The 13,109-nt window shown below is 32.7% G+C and overlaps 1 protein-coding gene across 2 annotated transcripts in view; it reads right to left on the minus strand.

Moving 5' to 3' along the window:
- Positions 1 to 13,109, minus strand: part of LOC126965274 (Ig-like and fibronectin type-III domain-containing protein 2) — a 217,806-nt gene that overhangs the window by 64,518 nt on the left and 140,179 nt on the right. The gene's annotated exons all lie outside the window — the stretch shown is intronic.

Consider the following 13,109-nt stretch of genomic DNA (forward strand, 5'->3'; position numbering starts at 1 on the left):
GCATAATTTCAGCTGTCAAATGACTATAAAACGAAATCAAAGATTATACTTATAATATATTACTTAGCTTGAACTCAGCTAAGTTTTACGTGAGTTAAGTCTGAGCAAAGTCTAAGTACACTGTACAGATCTCAGCCTCATACATTTGAACAATAATATACTCGCAGTTTTATTGCACGCTTTATTACGAACGGCTAGTCAATAATTATACAAAAACGTACGCCTCGCGTTTTATTTATACCTCTAAGTTTCTCTAAGGATTATCCTCGAATAATGTTGCATGTTTAAGAAATAATAATTAACAGCCATGAGATTTTAAATAATCAAGATTAAATGACCAGTTTAATAAAAAAGCTACGCGGATAAAGCCGCGCTGTAGCTTGTGTACACATAAAAGTATCTTACGAAAACAACCCAATTCTATCTTAAAAATGAATACAGATATAGGAATACATTTTGCTGGTTAAATATTATTTGAATCGTTAAGCCCGAAAATATTATAAGATTAGTACGAATACCAACCTGAGCCATCTTTTATAAGGTCATCTGTACCCTTCGTGGCACCAATGCGAATATAAATTCGAATATTGTGGTGTGGTGCGACTGTTAACGATCGATGAATATGATGTGATTTTTTTATATTATGTGATTATTTTTTTTGGAACTTTAAAGGGTTTTTGCAACTGCTATTTGTGGTAGTAATATTATGATAAACATCCAAATGGACTTCTTTTGATGCTATTTATAGGATTATATAGTATAGGTATTTTAAAATCACGTACCTACGTCACTTTCATTCTTAAGCTTAGACTAGCAGCTTGTTAATTTCACTGATGCTGTAAAGCGATCCCTTACTAGGACGTGTCTAGCCAATTTATTCAATAGTTGACTAGTAACTAATAGGTGGCAAGACAACGTACACTTGAATGATTATCTATGATAAGAATAATTAAAAAGCCATAAATTTAAAGATTCAGATCTAGAAGTAAAGGTCTCTTCTTATTCCTATGCTCATGTCCTTGATGCATAAGAATTGATATTTAAACATTATTGGTACAATACTTATTCATTTATGTACAATATTAACACTTATTTTAAATTATCTTCTTCTTCTACCACCACTTAGTAAAATTTTATATAAAATAAAAATATTCAAAATATTCATAGAATTCTAGTAGATCATTAAGATTCAAAGTGATTTAGTAAACTCTTTTATCATGGGTGCCTTGTTATTTATATCTTTAATTTTTAGAAATCGTTGTAGAAAAATACAGAACTTTTTTAAAACGCTATAACAAAGACCACACCGTGAGGTCATTTGGATTCAATGCGCCACAATGCCCCCGGCCCCGGTGCGAGATAAAGAAATCAACTCAAATTGCTCAACCGTCTCCCCACATCTTCTTACAATGAATCAATCTCTATGATAACAGCTACAAGCCCTTTATCTCCACGATCAAGCAGTATTACACTCTATTGTAAAGTTACAGAGGTGAGTTTTCTTCGCTTGATTGACAGTGAATTTAATTCTGAGGTCGAATTTTGGTTGATTTTATTGTATTTCTGGTGTTTTGTATCGTGATAGTTGATTCTATTAGAAACCCTTATATGTATTGACTTACTCACTTTACACATTGAATAAAAATTAGTCATCACTCATCAAGATTATGCTCTTCAGCATAAACGATATATTTTTAGGTATATTGTCCTATCCTCCATATGATATTATGTAAATGTGTGTACCTATGTATGTCCCTTGTGGACTCCGAACACGACGACCGTATTTGTTGCAATATTTGAAGAATCTTCTATGATGTGATGACTTTGATAATCCCTTGGCGCCTATACCACTATGCTAGGGGCTTCGGGTTTGAATGGCAGTAGGAACCTATATGATTTTGTATGATATAAATATTTGTATCCATGTCTAGAATGTCTATATAATATGTGTGTTTAAGTATGTATATTGTAATAAATATATCATTGGGAACTTTAACTTTTTATTCACATCTGGCATATAGGCTATGCTAGATGTATTTCATAATTATGATTACGGTAAAGTATACGTCCAAAAAAACGATGTAATTGAAAAACTATGTATGTTTTTCTTTGAATATCGCAAACATTTAAAATAGAATTGAAAGAAACTTTTTTAACATGAGAGATAATGCAGCTGCCCAGGACTCTGGTTAACCCAATTAATATTGGGTTCATAATCTTAAGCCCAGTAATTGCACTAGCTATTCAAGTGCCATTGAAGGCGGAACAAATAATGCCTTTATCCTACTGATTTGTGTCTGGAATCAATAAAAAGAGTTTGATATTAACCATGCTTACGGCCAAAACAGTGAACTTCGAATTGTCAAGAAATAAAAGTCCTGGAAGTAGCATTAGCTTCTGTTTTCAAATTGAACGTAATTCCATAAAAACGTTCCCCACAATCATGTCGAAATTGAGTTAAGAACACAAAACTAGTCACGTGATTCATATTACCGGACTGACAAAAAATTGCAGTCATACTGTCACTCTATAAATGACATCATGGATTAGTAGCCCAACCCACATGTATGGAATACACTAATATTTATTAAACTTTAAACACTAATTCCTTAAAATGTGTTGTTTGTGGCTTGGAACGTTTTTCAGGAAATGAGACAATGTTAGCACTAGAGATTACTTCCTGACGCTTTTCGCATTTTTGTTCCTTTGCCCTGTTTGCCCAGTGTTAAGGCAACATATGACTTAATAATTATTTGTCTCTTCTATAGGAACTTTAAATTCAGTTTCACAGGTAAAAATTCCATAACAATCATTTTATTCGCGACCTATTTCAGACAGCGGTTTCAATGCAAGACCTTCGCAGTGATTTAGTTCACGCCCCGACCTTATTCTTTGATATCACGTCTCAAAATGCATCGTACAATGCATACTGGGACAATAGACAGCAAACTCTGGCTGAATCTTCATTATTGTGACACACGGCTCTGAACGAATGAAATCCATTAGATTATTTTGTTACAACAAAAATTATCATATATTTTGAAATTCATTCACGTTGTAGACTTATCTGTTATGGCGCGGACTGACTAGAATTGTAAATGCTACAACCAACCCTACAATATTTGTATTGAACAAATGGGCATTTATTTTACTGATATTCTTTTGTTTATTCAAAATTAACATATTAGATTGAAAACTTGTTTGGTATAAGTTTTAGAAAGGTACTAATTCTATTAAATACTTTATAAAAAGAATGTTGCTGCAGCATAAAAAGAATGTTGATATAATATGCTCGCCCGCAGGTTTGCACGAAGCACAAATAATGTTAAAGCGTTATTATTCAAAGCATTCTGCCAGTCTTTTTACTCAAGCGGCTTGTGGGTGTCATATTCGCGCGGGGCTTATAGCGTTCTACGTGTCACATATATAATAATGCGTTAAGGAGGCTGTTAGGGCTGCCGTGGCGTTGTAGCGCTTCTGGAATGTTTGCTGAGGCATGTGTGGACGGTTTCCATGCCATAATGCGCAAAAAAGCGGTCTCCATGTTGCAGCGTCTACGTGTAAGCAGTAACAGCATCCTAAAGATGATTGCTGCCAGAGCTAACTGTTCCTTCCAGAAACACTGGATACAGTTAGCTCTAGGTTTATAAATATATTTCACTTATAATACTAACGTAGTTCATAATAAATATTGTTGCTAATACATTTACTAATATTTATGGAGATGTTTATTTTTTGCGGAGCAACTTCTAAATTTTTTATTGGATATTTCAAATTATATATAAATATTCTATTGGGTTCTAAATTTTACTTTAAGTCCTTCTTTGTGCACTGTATTTTTTGCGTCGGAATATTTTCATTGCGTTATGTTATAATCGGCTCTCTAAGAAACCAATTTTTGTGGATATTGAGGTATGACCGCGCCTTAAATATTTTTTTAATCAGGAATTAAATTATCAATACTTCGCTTATCGATTCTACCGTTTATAATATAGCATGAGATAGTAATTTACAAGCCACGCTAACTATCTTCATTTCAAAATCCGATATACCTACCCGTGATACTCTTAAAATGCTGAATAGATTGCTGTTTATCAAAATATTTTTTTTTGTAGTTTAAACGTGGCACTATTCTTAGATTAAGGTTTGTTTTAAATTTTTCACGACGAAATTCTTATTCATATTTTTTTAATGTTGCACTTGTATTTATAAAAATTGCAAATTACTCATACTAATATTTCTATAAGAGCGTAAACTTCAAATTCTGAATACATATTGAGTATTTCTCTATTTCCTTCCAATCAGACGTTTTTTAATTTGGTCGAAGTCTTCTGTAGGCTTGACATTAATTTTATCCAATGACTAATAATCATCACAAGAAATACAGGTAACAATACCAGCAAAATTAAAAAAAAAAACAGTTAAGAAAATAGGAGAATACATACTATACTCTTTCTTAAAATTTCGATGCCGATAATTATAAAGACAACTTAGTTTTGTAGGAGAATTCAGGGAAATATGAAACGTCAATTTGGCTAAGTTTTTGTAGCTATAATTGGATTGAGAGGCAGTTATCCCTGTTATACTCTACGGGGAGATAAAAGATAAGGGCAGCTTATATGTGAATACGCAACGGCAATGGTTTTTTTATCAACACCTTCTAAATTTCATAACAGGCAGACTATTCAAAATATATAACTAACTATATTTAGTCAAGCATGTAGTTGTATTGTCTACTTGGCCGTGTGTATCCCCGTGAATATGCCACTTTGTAACAGGAGACCTTTTGAATACGTCGCATTTTTATTTTCACAAAGTATTTCAAATAAACTTGTTAGGCTGTAAAAATGACACCTGAAATTATTCCGTTTTAAAATAAATTTTAAATTTTCGAGGAAAATTCCACGGTATTTGTAGCACGCTTTTATCGAAAATAAATGAAATTTTACTAATGTTTAAAACGATATTATTTTTTACTGAACGGCGGGCCGTGTTTTTTCGCCTCGTAGATATATCATGTACATTTTTCAGATTGCCAAATCTGATAAGCGAATTTTGTTTGGAGTTACTCTCAACTTAAGGGCCGGCAACGCATCTCCCGATCCCTGGTGTTGGAGTGGTAAATGGGCGGCAATTTATGAGTATGATAATAAAAAAATTGCATTGGTTTTAAATTTTTCTGGTATCCTTAATTTGTTTTGTAAAATAAAACTAGTTTTAGTTTATGTGGGCGTCATTCAACAGTAAACAGCTCATAGTATTATTGTAAATGCTATTCACATATTTACTCAGGTTAAGCTACTCCCCACCATTTTATTTCTAAGTGTGATCAATGCACTAGATTTAAAAGGAAGAGATTGTGTGATGAATAGTGGCTTTTAGTGTTATCTACATTAGTTTACTTTTCTTTTAAATAAAATTTTCTTAAATTTTTGCAGTGAAGCGAAACTTCGCAAGCGCGCTGTGAAAAAAATCCAAAATAGGCTAACAAACTTTTTCGTGTGTATTGAATTAGACTGAGCCATCACACCTGAGTCGAATAAGGAAGACGTTTCTACCTTTGTTGTGTTGAGTAAGACACACGCCGTTTATTAATTTTTTTATTTTTTGATGCTGGTTATGAAAAACAAAAGAAACACCATTTGGCCAATTGTTCAGCAAATCTATTTAAACTTAAAAAAATTAATATACTTAACATTTAACTTCAATGATTGTTTATTTAATGATGTTTTTCGGAATGTTATGAGCTGATCAAGTTTTTTAAGTCTCAATATTTTGTATTTAAATAAAATTAATTAAGGTCAATAATTAAAGAAGTGGCACTTCATATAATGATATTTTGAATAAGCAGTGAAAAAACATTTGATTGGACATCGAGAAAAAATTGTGGGCACAAATTCCACAAATAAATATTTTTTAGATATAGAAATAGAAATAGAAACACTTTATTAACAGTAAAACACACACCTTCAATTTACAGTATAAATCTTAAAGTAATAAAAAATAAAAATCAAATGTAACAAAAATTATTAAAATATAAACTAAAACAAAATATTAAATAACTCTGCGGTGCGTGAATATGGCTTCTTTTAAATATGGAGTGATATTCTGCCTGGGCGGTATATTTCAACAGAATCGAGCGCACGCATTTTGCACTCGTTGGATGGAACATTTTGTTTTGTATAGTAATCTTGGCCCATACACCACGTCACAGTAATTGAGCTTTGATAGTACAAGTGTTTCACATAATCTAAGTCGAAGTTCTGTACTTAAATATTTTCGAATATAATATATTACTTTAAGTCTATAAATACAATTTGCTATTACTTGTCTTATATATTTTTCAAAGCGCATGTTTTCGTCAATTATAAGACTTAAGTTACGCGCCTCGTGGACCCGCTCAATGTCCGTGTTGTTGCTCGATTTTCATGTTTAAGGAATCTCCATTCCATGCCCGAGGTTTCTATTTCTTGTTTTCTTTACTTTTACAAATAATAAGTACATTATGCACGAAAATTTATTGAAGTAGGCGTTACTTTGCGGAAATCCATAATTATACAAATGATTTAAGTTTTCTTTAGTGTTAATTCCGCCAATATTTGTTTTTAAACAATTCGACACGCGTTTCGACTTAAAGTCTCGTGCCAGATTTTCGTGTCGAATTGTTTAAAAACAAATATTGGCGGAATTAACACTAAAGAAAACTTAAATCTTTTGTAACATTATGCACGGCCAGAATCAGGTAAATTTGGAGGAAAATAGCAGTTATTTGGAGGGTATTATGCTGAATTTGTTTCATAAAATTTGTGTTTTCTGCTTCACTAGAAACCTAAATACAATGCACAAGAAACCCATTAGTAAAATAACCTGTAACAACCTTAAAAACCCTTTTTTTAGGAAGGTGCGTTATAACGCCGTTATCACGTACAAGCGTTTGTATGAAAATATGAGGGGTTTGCCGCTCTTAGGACTCAATGGAAAACAAATAATTCAATATATATATTCTACATATATAAAAGATATGTTATTTTATACCAGTGGTATTCTTCTCTGCACAAGATGCCTGCTAGGTGGCAATCACAGCGGTGACTTTTGTAATGGGCAGGCAGGCCTTATCACCAAAAACACAAAGTGATTTTTTTTATGAAAATAAGGGAGGAGACGAGCAGGACGCTCAGCTGATGGTTATTGGTACGCCCTGTCCATTGCAATGCAGTGCCACTCAAAATTATTTAAAAACCCAAACATTCTGAGCGGCACTGCAACTGCGCTCGTTACCTTGAGACATAAGATGTCAAATCTCATTTGCCCAGTAATTTCACTAGCTACGGCGCCCTTCAGACTGAAACACAGTAATGCTTACACATTACTGCTTCACAGCAGAAATAGGCGCCGTTGTGGTGCCCATAATCTAGCCGGCATCCTGTGCAAACGAGTCTCCCACTGGTTATCCGCTCCTCGTCAATCTTTCTCAGAAAATAAATTTACATTAATGGATAATAAAATTATATTAATCCTAATATAATTTGGATCACGGATACCCGTGAGTAATCTTAACCCTTTCTGACTAAATTTCAGCAAGCTAATGCGTACCGCCAGTGGGTCAGTAAATCGGATTGAAGTGCTTTTATATTTCTGTAGGAGGCAAACCTTTTAAATATATGTTTTCGTTTATGATTGAAGAACATCCCTCCTACTCTGAAATAAGTTAATGTTTTATGAAGTACGTTGGCCGTTTTCCGAGTTACAATAATGTTCAGCGGTTTTATGAATATTAATAATTTAAGCCGGATGTGTTCGCGAATGAAAGTTGAGATTAAATTATCTGTGGCTGGTAGTTAAAATTTAATATTTTATGCATTTATTTTCAGGCACCTGTAGATAGTTTTTATTGTTTTTGTAATACGTTTTCACTTAAATATTATTGGACCTGTTTTTGTATGAAAAATTTTTTTTTTATTATGACTCCAACGCTCTCAAGGCAAAGTTTGTTATTGTTAAGTCAACCGCTCTGGAGGTGAATAGAATAGAATTAAAATTTATCAATAACAAACATTCTACCTTCGCACGACACGCCACAAGTTAGGATATCATCCCCACCATCTGGATGTGTGGCGGTCCTCCACAGTGCGGTTTTCAAGGAGCTCTCTTCCACGTACTACAAAGCTGTGGAATGAGCTTCCTTGTGCGGTGTTTCCGGGACGATACGATATGGGTACCTTCGAAACAAGCGCGTACACCTTCCTTAAAGGCCGGCAACGCTCTTGTGATTCCTCTGGTGTGGCAAGAGAATGTGGGCGGCGGTGATCACCTAACACCAGGTGACCCGTACGCTCGTTTGTCCTGCTATTCCATAAAAAAAAAAAACTAAAACCACACAATTTAACTAGTCTTGCCATAAATACTGAAACAGAAAAAAAACTTTTTATTGCAAATAACATTTAATACATTTACAGTGAAATATAAAACAATTTAAAATATAAAAAGCTTATTCGAAGTGTTCTCCATTGGCTGCAATACAGTCCTTTAAACGTTGAGGCCAGTTATCAATACAAGCACGCACTCTTTCCATGGGATAATTATTCACTGCCAATCATATCGATTGTTTTGGGACTCCAAATTATCATGGCGTTAAGATCAAAGCCGTACTCTCTAAAACTGACCATAGATCATAATGCAGCGGATTAAGATCGAGACTAGACGACTGTCAGTCTTCAGCTCTGATGTCCAAAACGTTTCCAACTAAGACTACGTAGACCAAGCTTTATGACCCGGCACCAAGTCTTGCTGGAAGGACCATTGGTTATTGAACATGGTGTTGTTAAAGGGCTTGACTACCTTCTTAAGAATGGTATCTTGATACACTTGTGCCGATGTTTTCATACTTTTTCATACCTTTTACACAAAAGTATGGCTCAGTCACTCCTTCATAGCTAATACCCCACTAAAGCACCACTTAAGTCGGATGGTGCCCACGTTGTCGACTTATTGGGAAGCTTCCTTAGAGCATTGAGCATTAATACGGTCATGTTGTTTGTTAAAATTTTACTCAATTGTAAAAAAAATGTCAGCTGGAAACAAAATTTATCTGTGACTTCCATTTGCGTACCGCTTCAGTAGTTGTTTCGATTTTAATACCCTATTCTTTTTTAAATTATCAGTTAGGAAAGGACCAGTAGGTCTCTTATAGGCTGCAAGTCCTAGGCCATCTTTTAAAATACGTGACGTGATTCTAGGTGCATTCTATCTTCATCTCCCGAGATTTTTTTTTGCTTTCGGACAGGATTTCTTTGAATTCCTTCGCTTACTGCTTTGACCACCTTTTTCGTACGAACACTACGTGGACGGCCAGATCTTTTTTTGTCACAAACCGAGGAGGTCTCATTGTAACTATTAATAGCCATATATACACAAACATTTTACTAATATCAAGCGTATGGAGAGTTTTAAAATTTAATCTGGCTTTATACCTACTTTGTGTAATGCAATCACAGAGATTCGGTTCTCTTTATTACCCTACTCCATTTTATCATCGCAAAATATTGTAAATTGTATTGGCGCTAAAATGAGAAAACTCAATGAACAATCATAAAAAAATTACAGATTCCAAATTCAAATGTAATATTTTGTTTATTTTTAATTATAACAGAAATTATGGCCAGACTAAATATATTCAGACCTACAAAAGAGCACAAAAATACGTTTTATAAAATTTATTTATTTTAAAATATATAAACTTCCAAAATGCAAAGTTCAGACACTCAGATGACTCAAGTAATAACTATTTCATGTTAATTAATCGCCGACATGCACACACTTGACATTATAGTCTAGGAGACAAATGCCTAACTATATATTATCTCATATATTGTAACACAAACAATTTGTTGTTACTTAAATTAAATAATGTCATTGCTGTTCTATAATTTTCTGTATTTTGAGAATTATTGAAACACGATTTGGAATGGAATAATATATAAGGATAGATATTAATTATATATTGGTGTTGTGAGTAATATTGGAGTCTATTATATAGCTATAAATTTATTATATTCTTACCTTTATAATATATGCTGCTTACAACTGGATAAGCAGTGGATATATTTATTTTCCATAACAATGAATTAACTATTTTATATCTTTAAACGTGCAATTCTTGTATATGCATAATCTGAATCTCGGAAACAGCTCCAACGATTTTCATAAAATTTAGTATGCAGGGGATTTCGGGGGCGATAAATCGATCTAGCTAGATTTCTACCAAAAAAATGTAGTTTTATCCGTGCCTAAATGAGTGTTTCTCATAACAATAACATTAGACGCTAAAATAACATTAGAATACAAAGGTAATTTTCGCTACTATATACAAGACAATAATAGCTCAGATGGGACATTGGGTAACCTGGAATGCAGAAGACCCCGGCTCAAATCCAGATGTCCTGTTAGTTATTTTGTTCAAGTGTAGTACATTCTTAAAAATCGAGCAAGACTGGGTCATCGGGATACTTATTATTAAAACGAGAATGAGATGTTCTTGATTGATTGTTATAATTTAAAAATAAAAATATACTTAAACACAAAACAACTGTGGCATAAAATATCAGAAGATATATAAGGACCTTACCACAATATCTCCTAAATATTAACTGTTATAAATTGTCATATTAAAACATAAATGATGTAGGTTTATTTTCGACGGTACGAAATAATTTGGGATCGTGCCACGTACTCGCTATTCATATCAAAACATCTCTTTCTTAATAACTTTCATTCCTCTTAGGTGTTCTAGGTTAAGGCTTGTTATCCATTTTTAATTATTTCATAGCACAAAATATAATTTTATGTTAGTTGCAGCCTAGCGAAACTCTCTAAGAAAAAAGCGGTTCACGCGATTGTGTGAACGCGCAGTCATTGATACATTGAAATAATATGACGCCTATGATCTTGTAAAAAATGGAGATAGCCGAAATCTACTACGTTTTATGCAACTTTTGGCTTTCAAACTAAGCCGGATTTTACTTCGTCGCTAATCGCCTTCCTTCAATTTTTACTTAGGCAGTCCCATCTCTTATTACGTAGTTACATCCTCTTTGGTTAGTGGTTTGAAAATATATCATTACACTTTTACTGTCCAAAAGTCAAAAGATCTCCAAAAGGAGTAAGCCCATGTTTTTATAAGAGACTACCCCGTCGAGTAATTAATAAAAACTTCATTTTATATTAAACCCATGTTTTTTTTTGACCTAAGACTTGACATATAATGGAAAATTCAAAACGTTCAAAATAATAAATTGTAAATAGTTAAATCATAAAAAAATAAAGAAGAGAATGAGAAGTTATTTCAATTCTAGCACACAGGTATTTTGTATGGGATCCAATTCAATCTCCATTTTTTTTTGTTTACTTATAACTTTTACTTAGTTTATTTATAATTCGTTTGTAAGCATACAAAAGCACACTTTTATTGAAAATACAGTACAATTAAAAAACATAATTTAAATTGTAGATATTATTACTTGAAAGTATGTATTTGTTAATAATAATAACCTGTTTGTGGTCACATTATAAGTTTTAAAGTAGGTTTATGATTTATAATTAAATAAAGTTATTTCAGTGTAGTATTACAATTAAATTACATTATACTTTAATTAATTATAAATATCATAAAAAAAATAAACTGTAAGAAAAGTCTGCTGGAAAATTATTGTTATCATAGTCATAAGTTCTAAAAAGCTGTTATGATTCCCGCGAAAGCTCACAAACAACTGGATGTCACCTTTATATCAAATTGTCCCATTTAATTATCCCAGTTAATTAATCGTAGCAAGCATCTCATAAATGAGTTTTCAACTCACGTACAAATCTAAACAGCTAAAATATGAATATTATTTTGTGTATGAATAAATTTAATGTGTTTTGTTAACGTATAACAATGTTTGTATATTTACTAATTTGATGATATTCTGGGCATAATTATTATTAATTTGATATTCAACTCTTGATTGAAAAGCTGTTACTGTAATTTCATTCTTTCGTGACCGATTTTCTATTTCAATATTATATATGTCGCGATAATGATTTACTTAATGTTTAGATTTTTTTTTAATATAAAATTCATTACCAATTTTTATTAATGGAATTAGATTCAACTTTTTTTATGACAATAAGTATGAAAATAGGACGAGACGAGCAGGACGTTCATCTGATGTTTATAATACGCCCTGCCCATTACAATGTAGTGCCGCTCACTGTTCATGATTCTTAAAAATCCTGAAAATTCTGATCGACACCACAATTGCGCTCGTCTCCTCAATGTCTCAAGACATAAGATGCTAATTCTCGTTTGCCCAGTAATTTCACAATAATGCTTACACATTACTACTTCACAGTAGAAATAAGGGCCGTTGTGGTACCCATAATCTAGCTGTCATACTGTGCAAAGGAGCCTCCCACTGGTCAATGTCTCTCTTTTTATTTAAAAAATGTCTATGTTATAATATTTATGTGCCTACTCGCTTTATATTTCTACTCTTAACTACTTTAACCCACGTGAAATCCTGTTAGTCATGTCCGGAAAACGAGGTGATTCTGTAGTTACAAAATATTCATCGTAGAAAAAAACTACAACGGTGAGAAGTAATTTAGAATACAATTTCCCGAAGGTAAGATTACATTATTATGTCTTCTATTAACACGATCAATAAGGAATTATTTACAAGATGTGAAACTAAACACTTTATGATTTACGATAAGACATGCTACACCTTAGAAATGGGGTCATATTGCCACCAAGCTATATAATTTATCTGAAGAGAAAACATTGTAAGTACTACTAAGTTTCATACGCCTACTCTTCTCGGCTCAGATGTTTCAAATGTATGGATGGACTCCAACCAATAGTGATTAATTGAAATAATCAATCATAAAAAAATATATATTCAAAGTTCGTTCAAATTAATTGAACAAACTTTGAGCATAGTTGTATTTTCTGCGTTATTTAAATAGCCGCTTACTTGTTGTGACAAAATTCATTTAGCAACCATCGATTTCCTTTGACAATCCATTATTATTGAGTTTGGTTTTACAAAAGTCAGGTACACAAATATTTT

This window comes from Leptidea sinapis, chromosome 7, assembly GCF_905404315.1.
Source record: "Leptidea sinapis chromosome 7, ilLepSina1.1, whole genome shotgun sequence".
NCBI lineage: Eukaryota > Metazoa > Arthropoda > Insecta > Lepidoptera > Pieridae > Leptidea > Leptidea sinapis.